Genomic DNA, 9,232 nt, shown 5'->3' with positions numbered 1-9,232 from the left:
TCACACCTGGCTCTATCCATGCCGTGTGCTGAGACAGACCTAGGTCTGCCCACGTCTTGTGGCTCAGGTGCCAACTTCCCCGAACCTCCAGACCCCCGGGCTCCCCAAATCCCAGATGACCCTGGTCATAGTTCAGAGGGTCCAGGGCATTTTGAATGTTGGGCCTTTAAAACGTCCTACGTGAGCCCTGGCTGTTGTGGCTCAGTTGGTTGAGTGTCATCCCATGGACCAAAAGGTTGCAGGTTCGATTCCCAGGTTGCAGGCTCAATCCCTGGTATGCAGGAAACAGCTGATTCGTGTTTCTCTCTCCCTCTCCCTTCCTTTCTTTCTAAAAACATTTTAAAAAATAATAAAATGTCCCACTTGAACCTGTTGGGTGTCCAGCGGTTGCTGCTGGTAACACCAGCCAGGCATTTTCCTCAGTTTCCTCACCTGTATCTACCGATGTTGTACCTGCTCATGCAAGTGGCTCTGACCCAGGTGGCCCAGTAAACGTTCAGCTGTATAGGGTGGCAGGTACTTGGCCATGTGGTGGGCATCACCCAGCAGGGCCCCCCAAGTCCCACCCAATCCTGGCTTCCCCTCCCCCATCGTGTTTCTGGGCAGTTCTGTCTCTATGTGCCCATATGTGTGCTCTCTTGCTCTGTCAGCATTTATGGAGCGCCTAGTGTATGCCAGCACAGGGGTCCCGAAGGGAGCAGCAGGCTGGTTGAGGGTAAGGACTGTGCCTGGCCTGCCCTGTTTCTCTGTAGGTGGGTGGGTGTCTGCCTCGTCTGTCTTTGAGTGTGTGTCTCTCTTCTTGCTCTGTATTTGTCTCTCCCTCCCAGCCTCCAACCCAGAGCTGCTCAGGTTCCCACCCCCTGCCACCAGCAGGCACTACCTCTGATTATGTCCCCTCTCCGCCCCCCTCCCCAGCCCCCCGAGGAAGATGCAGTGGCCTACCTTAGTGGTAATTAGTTCTCATGTTTTTCTTCTGGAAGCTCAAGGGAAGCAGGCCGGGTGGGCACCCCACAGGAGGTAATGCCTTCACCACTGCACAGGCGCTTTTTGGCCTCTCAGGATGGCGGGAGCTCAGGGAGCCCCTTACCTGGGCTGGGGACATGTTGAAAGCCCGCCTACCCATGGCTACAGGACTCAGACAGTGTCTAGTCCTAAGTGTGACCAGTGTGGTCTAGCTGGTGCTCTCCACAGGGACTTGGAGCTCTGAGCCAGCAGCGGGACGGGAGTGGGAAGCTGACCCTTGGCCAGGTGAGGGCTGCTGGCCATCACTCCCCACTGCCCTCAGTGAAATGGGGATCCCCCAGGGCAGCTCTCTGGGGGAGGCACACCTGGCTGAGGGGTCACCGCCCGAGGGACGGAGCCATCATGAGCCAGTGGAGGAAATGTCTGTAAATCACTTGTTCTAACTCAGAATTAGGAGCAGATTCATGGCTGTTTGGGAAGTAGGAACAATTGGCCTTCTCTCCTCAAAGGTGTTTCCCCAGGTCTGTCCCACCCAAGCCTCACCCGTGACTCCACTTCGGTGCCATCTGCGTGTTGAGGTGGGTGGAGTCCTTTTACTGTCATGTCATCTGCACCTCATTTGGCCACGTACCTACTCAGAGTCTCCCCAGCCCGGACCCAAGGGGAGTGAAGACACCTGCACGTCACCCCAGGTCACCTGGACGTGGTGGAGGAGGGGCAAGCCACCTGCCTCCCGATTCCCAACCCGCAGAAGCTGAGCACAAGTGACGTAGGGGCTCCATGTCAGTAAGTCCAGGGGGTCTGTTTTGCAGCGGCCACCAGAACACCTCGTAACTTGCTCTGCGGGCCTAGTGGGCAAAACGTGCCAGGCTGCCCGGGAGCATTGGCTAATGGGGGGCACATGGGGTAGCCTGCCTGCCATGGGCCCCTAGAAAGAATGTTGGGGGGAGCATCTGCAGATTAAGATGTCCTGTTGCCCCGCAACCCATCCCCCACCTGGAGTCATTGGGATGCTCAGTTCACACAGTTCATGGTTCCTGCCTCTGGGGTCGACAATGACAGTGTGACTGCATCAGGCTGCAAGTGTTCTCTGTGCACCGAATCCTCAGCCTCCTTAGGGCCAGTGGCCCTGGGCCTGATTATGGACGAGGAAACCAGGGCCTCAGCGGCTGCGAGGCTGGAGCCTGTGCCTTGGGTTTGGAAGATACTCATCCCTTCTCGATTTGGTGTCCACGGTACTCCCAGGCCTCCAGCCTTCCTCTCCTCACAACCCACCTCCTCCTCCCAAACATCTCTGGAACCTTCTGTGGCTCCCATTGACCTCAGGATGGGGGTGAACCTCCTGTGACCCCCCCAAGGCTGCACCCCCTTTTGCCTCTCCCCATCCCCCTTCCAGGTGGAGGAAACCTGGCCCAGCTTCATCAGTCATCAGCCCCTGGACAGGGAGCAGTCCATCTGTAACCCCCACCAGTGTTGTCAGATAAAAGGCAGGATGCCCAGTAAATGTGAATTTCAGATGAACGGTGAATACTTTCTTTTTTTTTAAAAAAAAAAAATATTTTATTGATTTTTTACAGAAAGGAAGAGAGAGGGATAGAGAGTTAGAAACATCGATCAGCTGCCTCTTGCACACCTACTGGGGATGTGCCCGCAACCAAAGTACATGCCCTTGGCCGGAATCGAACCTGGGACCTTTCAGTCCGCAGGCTGACGCTCTATCCACTGAGCCAAACCAGTTAGGGCTGAATACTTTCTTAGTGTAAGTCTGTCCCAAGTGTCACCTGGGACAGATAAAATATAAAATGTATTTGGTTTTTGAAAGTCCCATGTAACTAGCCAGCCTGTGTTTTCATTTGCTAAATCTAGGCATCCTCCTCCCTCCCCATTTCCAAGCCACTCCCTGGCATCATCACTTCATTCAGGAAATGCCTATTGAGTGACTGAGCCTTGGGTGCAGATGACCAGCAGTGACGTCTCTCGTTCCCTTTATCAGATGTGTACAACTCCTTACGAAACTCATGAGCGTGCTGAGGAGGACCTCACACCGTCATAGGAAAGCCTGATCAGTCAGATCCCAGGCAGCAGAGTACATGACCGGCTCGTATGAGCAGGACTGGGAGTCAGCTGTGCCCACAGCGCCCAGCCCAGGGCCAGGCACACGGGATTAGCTCAATAAACTCTTGTGTATAAATGAATGCTCCATGTACAAAAACAAAACCCTCCCACAGGTCCCAATCCCAACTGCCCATCCCCAGTGGGACACCCAACTTCACCTTTTAGACCCTCCTTCTCTTTTTCAACAAAAGGGAAGTTATGAATGCCCTTGGGGACTAGGCTTAACTAATGGGGACTTAATGGCCCCACATCCAGGCAGGAAAAGGGGCACAGGGCCTGGGGGCCTGGGTTCTGCCCTCTGTCACCTCCCTGTCATTGCCCAGAAGGAGGGCAGGGCAGAGCTGTGTGGCTGCTCAGGGACACCCGTCAATCTCTTTCTATGGCCATCTCAGCCCAGGAAATGCCAATGAACGCAGGGGCCATGGCTCTGGGTTCGAATTCAGACTTTGCCCAGTAGCTTCTGTGTGACCACATGACCTCTCCCAGCCTATTTCCCAATTTGCGACATGGCCATAAAGCACAACTTTATTTATTTTATTTTTTAAAATATATTTTATTGATTTTTTACAGAGAGGAAGGGAGAGGAATAGAGAGTTAGAAACATCGATGAGAGAGAAACATCGATCAGCTGCCTCCTGCACACTCCCTGCCAGAGATGTGCCCCCAACCTAGGCACATGCCCTTGACAGGAATCGAACCTGGGACCCTTCAGTCTGCTCTATCCACTGAGCCAAACCGGTTAGGGCAATAAAGCACAACTTTAGAGTCTCTGTACACCTAGATCTCAGCCCGGAGCAGGGGCTTGCACACATAGGCCCTCACAGTCCATCTGGGAAGCAAAAGGAGAGCTGGACACTAACCAGACCAAGGGGACAGGCGTCCTCTCTATTGGTAGGGAGGGGTTAGGGCGCCACCGTGTGGCCAAGGCATGGAGAGGTGCCTGGCAACCAGCCCCTCATGAATGGTGTCAGATCTCCCCACTTTTCCCCTTCACCTCAAGGTCCCCCCAACCAGGTTCACCACCTTTCAGCCCTCCTGTCACTTCCTGGCACCGCATTACTGGTGCAGGTACTTTTATTTGCGGATTCCGCCACCCCTGGGTCTGGCTTGTCTGTGTCCTGCAGCGTGTGCTCTAATGGCAGCAGCAAGGGAGCAGCTGAACTCACCTAATCAGAGGCCAAAGAACCATGGGGCGGCAGGAGCTCTATTCAGGGGATTTGGCCTGCAAGGTCAGCACAGGAGGCTCCCATCTACACTGCCTGGAGCCTTTTGCCTCTGAACAAAGGGACAACGGGGCTGGTGGCACCTGCACACCTAGCCTCCCTGCCAGGGAGTCACTCAGGTCCACAGGCCGGAGCCCCAGGTGTTACAATGCCTGCCCAGCTCCAACCAACTTCCTAAACTGCAAAACCCACACGTAACACCTACACAGTGGTCGCTTCTATGCCAGACCACTTTCTAAACGACAAAGGAGAGAGAGAACGTACAGAGAAGATTGGAGAGTGAACTGCAGGAACTCTCCCAGATGGCGGGGTCAGCGGGGCCATGAGTGTCATTGTTTACATCCCTCTACCTCTAGAAGGCAGCAGAAGCTCTATCCGCGGACTTTGGTCTGCCTGCAAGGTCGCCTCCGAACAAAGCAAGCAAACAGGATGGACAGGGCCTCAGGGCCACTCCAGCTTAGTGGCCAGTGCCCCACACCTTTGGCTCCCACCAGCTTCCCAAAACCAGCGGCACATGCTGACCAAACAGCGGCCGCTTCTCCATCAGGCCACTTTATTGAGACTGGGAGAGACAGCTACTTTGTCTAGTTGATATTTTTTAAAAATCACATAGAAAGCAAACAAAATAAATGACAGAATATCTCTAAACTGAAGGAACAAGAAAAATCTCCAGAAAAAGGTAAATAATTTAATAATTTGCCTGATAAGGAATTCAAAGGAGATGCCCTAGGCCAGTGATGGCGAACCTTTTGAGCTCGGCGTGTCAGCATTTTGAAAAACCCTAACTTAACTCTGGTGCCGTGTCACATATAGAAATTTTTTGATCTTTGCAACCATAGTAAAACAAAGATTTATATTTTTGATATTTATTTTATATATTTAAATGCCATTTAACAAAGAAAAATCAACCAAAAAAATGAGTTCACGTGTCACCTCTGACACGCGTGTCATAGGTTCTCCATCACTGGCCTAGGCAGTGGTTCTCAACCTTCTGGCCCTTTAAATACAGTTCCTCATGTTGTGACCCAACCATAAAATTATTTTTGTTGCTACTTCATAACTGTAATGTTGCTACTGTTATGAATCATAATGTAAATATCTGATATGCAGGATGGTCTTAGGCCACCCCTGTGAAAGGGTCGTTCGACCGCCAAAGGGGTCGCGACCCACAGGTTGAGAACCGCTGCCCTAGATGGACAGGGCTGGCTTAAAACTTTTCACTAAAGAAGTTGTAGAGGGAGGACTGGAATGAAAGGAAGGCTTTTCACTTTCTACCTTCTATGTTGCTTAGGGAATTTTTTAAACCATGTGCATATATATATATTTTTTTTACTTAAAAAGAAACAATTGAATGTTTTTTAAAAGTAAAATAGCAGATGCTCCCTAAAGAAGAAGAAGAAGAAGAAGAAGAAGAAGAAGAAGAAGAAGAAGAAGAAGAAGGAGAAGAAGAAGGAGAAGAAGAAGTAGAAGTAGTTATAGGCCTGGGCTTGACTACTCACCATGACCTGCCCACTTAGGAATTTATAATCAGGCCACCCTATGAGGTTACTTTCCATGGGCCCCTCTTTCCCCCCTCCATAGTACATAATTAAATTTGGTTTTCTCCTGTTAACCTATCTTATGCCAATTTGATTAGACCAGCCAAAGAGCCTAGAAGAGTAGGAGGAAAATGTTTCTGCCCCTTAGTTTGAAATATTGAAAAGATGCCCAGAATATAAGTTTGTGATATTCGTGCATTCTTTCAACAAATACATACTGAGAACCTCTTCGGAACCAAGTATATAACAGAACAGAGTGATGTTTAAGTAGTATGATGCACTGACACAAAGAAATGTGACATGATTATTAAAATACTAACTAGAAATACTCACAGGAAAGTGCTCATGAAACAAGGTAAAGTAGAGCACACAATTTTATAGAGACGATGTAAAACAATATACAAACTGTAAATTATAATAAGTCCACTAAAAAAAAGATTTCAAAGGAGTGGTCATAAGGATGCTTTCCAAACTTGAGTAAAATAGAGGAACTTAGGGAGAACTTCAACAAAGAATTAGAAAGTATAAGATAGAGCCAAGCAGACCTAAAGAATACAATAACTTGCCCTAACCCGTTTGGCTCAGTGGATAGAGCGTTGGCCTGCGGACTGAAGGGTTCCAGGTTCGATTCTGGTCAAGGGCATGTACCTTGGTTGTGGGCACATCCCCAGTAGGGGGCGTGCAGGAGGCAGCTGATCTATGTTTCTCTCTCATCAATGTTCCTACTCTCTATCCCTTTCCTTTCCTCTCTGCAAAAAAAAAAAAAATTATATATATACACACTGAGTGGCCAGATTATTATGACTGGTCAGATTATTATGACCACCCCATCAGTACTTTGTTGGGCCACCTTTTGCCATCAGTACTGTGGTGATTCTTCTTGGCATTGACTCCATGAGATGCTGAAAGGTGATGCGAGGAATCTGACACCATGCCTGATAAATAGCACTGTCCAGTTCTGTGAGATTTGATGGTTGTGGAACCAGCTGCCTGATGGCTCTTTTAACTTCATCCCACAAATGCTCAATTGGATTGAGATCTGGTGATTGTGGGGGCCACCTAAGCAAGGTAAAGTCTCCCTCATGTTCTTGAAACCATTCCTGCACAATACAAGCACCGTGGCATGGCGCATTGTCTTGTTGGAAGAAGCCATCTCCATTGGGATACGCCATCAACATGATAGGATGAACTTGATCAGCAACGATACTTAGGTACGTTGTGCTATTCAGACATTTATAATGGTCTGGCCCTCTAGCAACTTCAGCGTGAAATTATAGCTAATTTGCCTACAAACGTCAGGTGGTCATAAAACCACATTAGCAGGAATTAACAGCAGATTAGCTAACACAGAAGAATGGCTCAGTGGCCTGGAAGACAGACTAGTGGAAAACAACTATTCAGAACAGAAGAAAAAAATAATTGAAAAACACAAGGATAGTTTAAGGGACTTCTGGGATAGCATCAAGCACTCCAACATTCACATTATAGAGATCCCAAAAGGAGAAGAAAGAAAGAAAACAACAGAGACTTTACTTAAAGATGTAATGGCTGGGCCCTGGCCAGGTAGCTTAAATGGTTAGAGTGTCTTCAGGATATGCCAAGGTTGCGGGTTCGATCTCTGGTCTGCAGGGCACATACAAGAATCAGCCAATGAATGCAGGAATAATAAATAAGAGGAACAACAATCAATGTATTTCTCTCTAATAATTTTTTAAAGGAAATAATGGCTGAAAACTTTCCTAATCTGGGAAAGAAAGCAGATATCATGGTGCAGGAAGCACAGAGAGTTCCAAACAAGATGAATCCAAAGAGACCCCACCAAGACATGTTGTAGTTAAAATGGCAAAAGTTAAAGATAAAGAGACAATTTTCAAGGCAGCAAGAGGGAAAAAAAGAATTACATACAAAGGAAATCCCATAAGGCTATCAGCTGATTTCTCACAAAAATAAATTCAAAATGGATTAAAGACTAAAATGTACAACCCCAAATCATAAAACTAGAAGACATAGGCAGTAAACTCTTCTACATCACTCTTATCAATATCTTTTTGGATATGTTCCCCCAGGTAAGAAAAACAAAAGAAAAAAGAAACACGGTACTACATCAAGCTAAAAAGTGTTGCAGCCCTAGCAGGTTTGGCTCAATGAACGTTGGCCCGTGGAGTGAACGGTCCAGGGTTCAATTCCGGTCAAGGCATGTACCGTGATTGCAGGTTCCCCAGCCCTGGTCAGGGTGCATGCAGGAGGCAACCAATCAAAGTGTCTCTCTCACATCGATGTTTCTCTCTGTCTCTCCCTCTCACTTCCACTCTTTCTAAAAATCAATGGGAAAATATCCTCAGATGAGAATTAACAAAACAAAACAAAACAAAAACAAGTTTTGCACAGCAACGGAAACCATCAACAACAAACAAAGACAACTTACTGAATGGAAGAAGATATTTGAAAATGATTTATCTGATGAGGGGTTAATATTCAAAATATGTAAAGAACTCATATAACTCAACATCATAAAACAAACAATCCAGTTAAAAATTTGGCAGAAGACCTAAATAATAATTTCTCCAGAAAGAACATACAGATGGCCAACGGACATATGAAGATGCTCAGGTCACCAATCATCAATGTGAATCAAAACCAAAATAAGAGCCCTGGCCAGCGTGGTTCAGTGGTTAGAACAGGGGTGGGCAAACTTTTTGACTCGAGGGCCACAATGGGTTCTTAATCTGGACCGGAGGGCCGGAACAAAAGCATGGATGGAGTGTTTGTGTGAACTAATATAAATTCAAAGTAAACATCATTACATAAAAGGGTACGGTCTTTTTTTTTTTTTTTTTTAGTTTTATTCATTTCAAACGGGCTGGATCTGGCCCGCGGGCCGTAGTTTGCCCACGGCTGGGTTAGAATGTTGGCCTGCACAAGGGAAGGTCTCAGGTTCTATTTCTAGTCAAGGGCACATACCTGGGTTGCAGGTTCCATCTCTGCCTGCCCCTCTCCCCCTGTCGGGGTGAGTGTGGGAGGCAACCAATAGGTGTGTCTCTCTCACATTGATGTTTCTCTCTCTCTCTCTCTCTCTCTCTCCCTCTCTCTTTCTCTCTCTCTCTCCCCCCCTTCTCCACCCCCACCTTCCTCTCTCCCACTCTCTCTAAAAGAATCAATGGAGCCCTGGCCGGTTTGTCTAGGTGGATAGAGCGCTGGCCTGCGGACTGAAGGGTCCCAGGTTCAATTCCAGTCAAGGGGCGTGCAGGGGGCAGCCGATCAGTGATTCTCTCTCATCATTGATGTTTCTATCTCTTTCTCCCTGTCCCTTCCTCCCTGAAATCAATAGAAATATTTTTTTTAAAAAATGAAAAATAAAAGAATCAGTGGAAAAATATTCTCACTCCTCGGGTG

The sequence above is a fragment of the Myotis yumanensis genome, unplaced genomic scaffold, assembly GCF_028538775.1.
Source record: "Myotis yumanensis isolate MYYU_CA2020_CCGP unplaced genomic scaffold, mMyoYum1.0.hap1 SCAF_5, whole genome shotgun sequence".
NCBI lineage: Eukaryota > Metazoa > Chordata > Mammalia > Chiroptera > Vespertilionidae > Myotis > Myotis yumanensis.
This window is presented reverse-complemented; position numbering follows the sequence as displayed.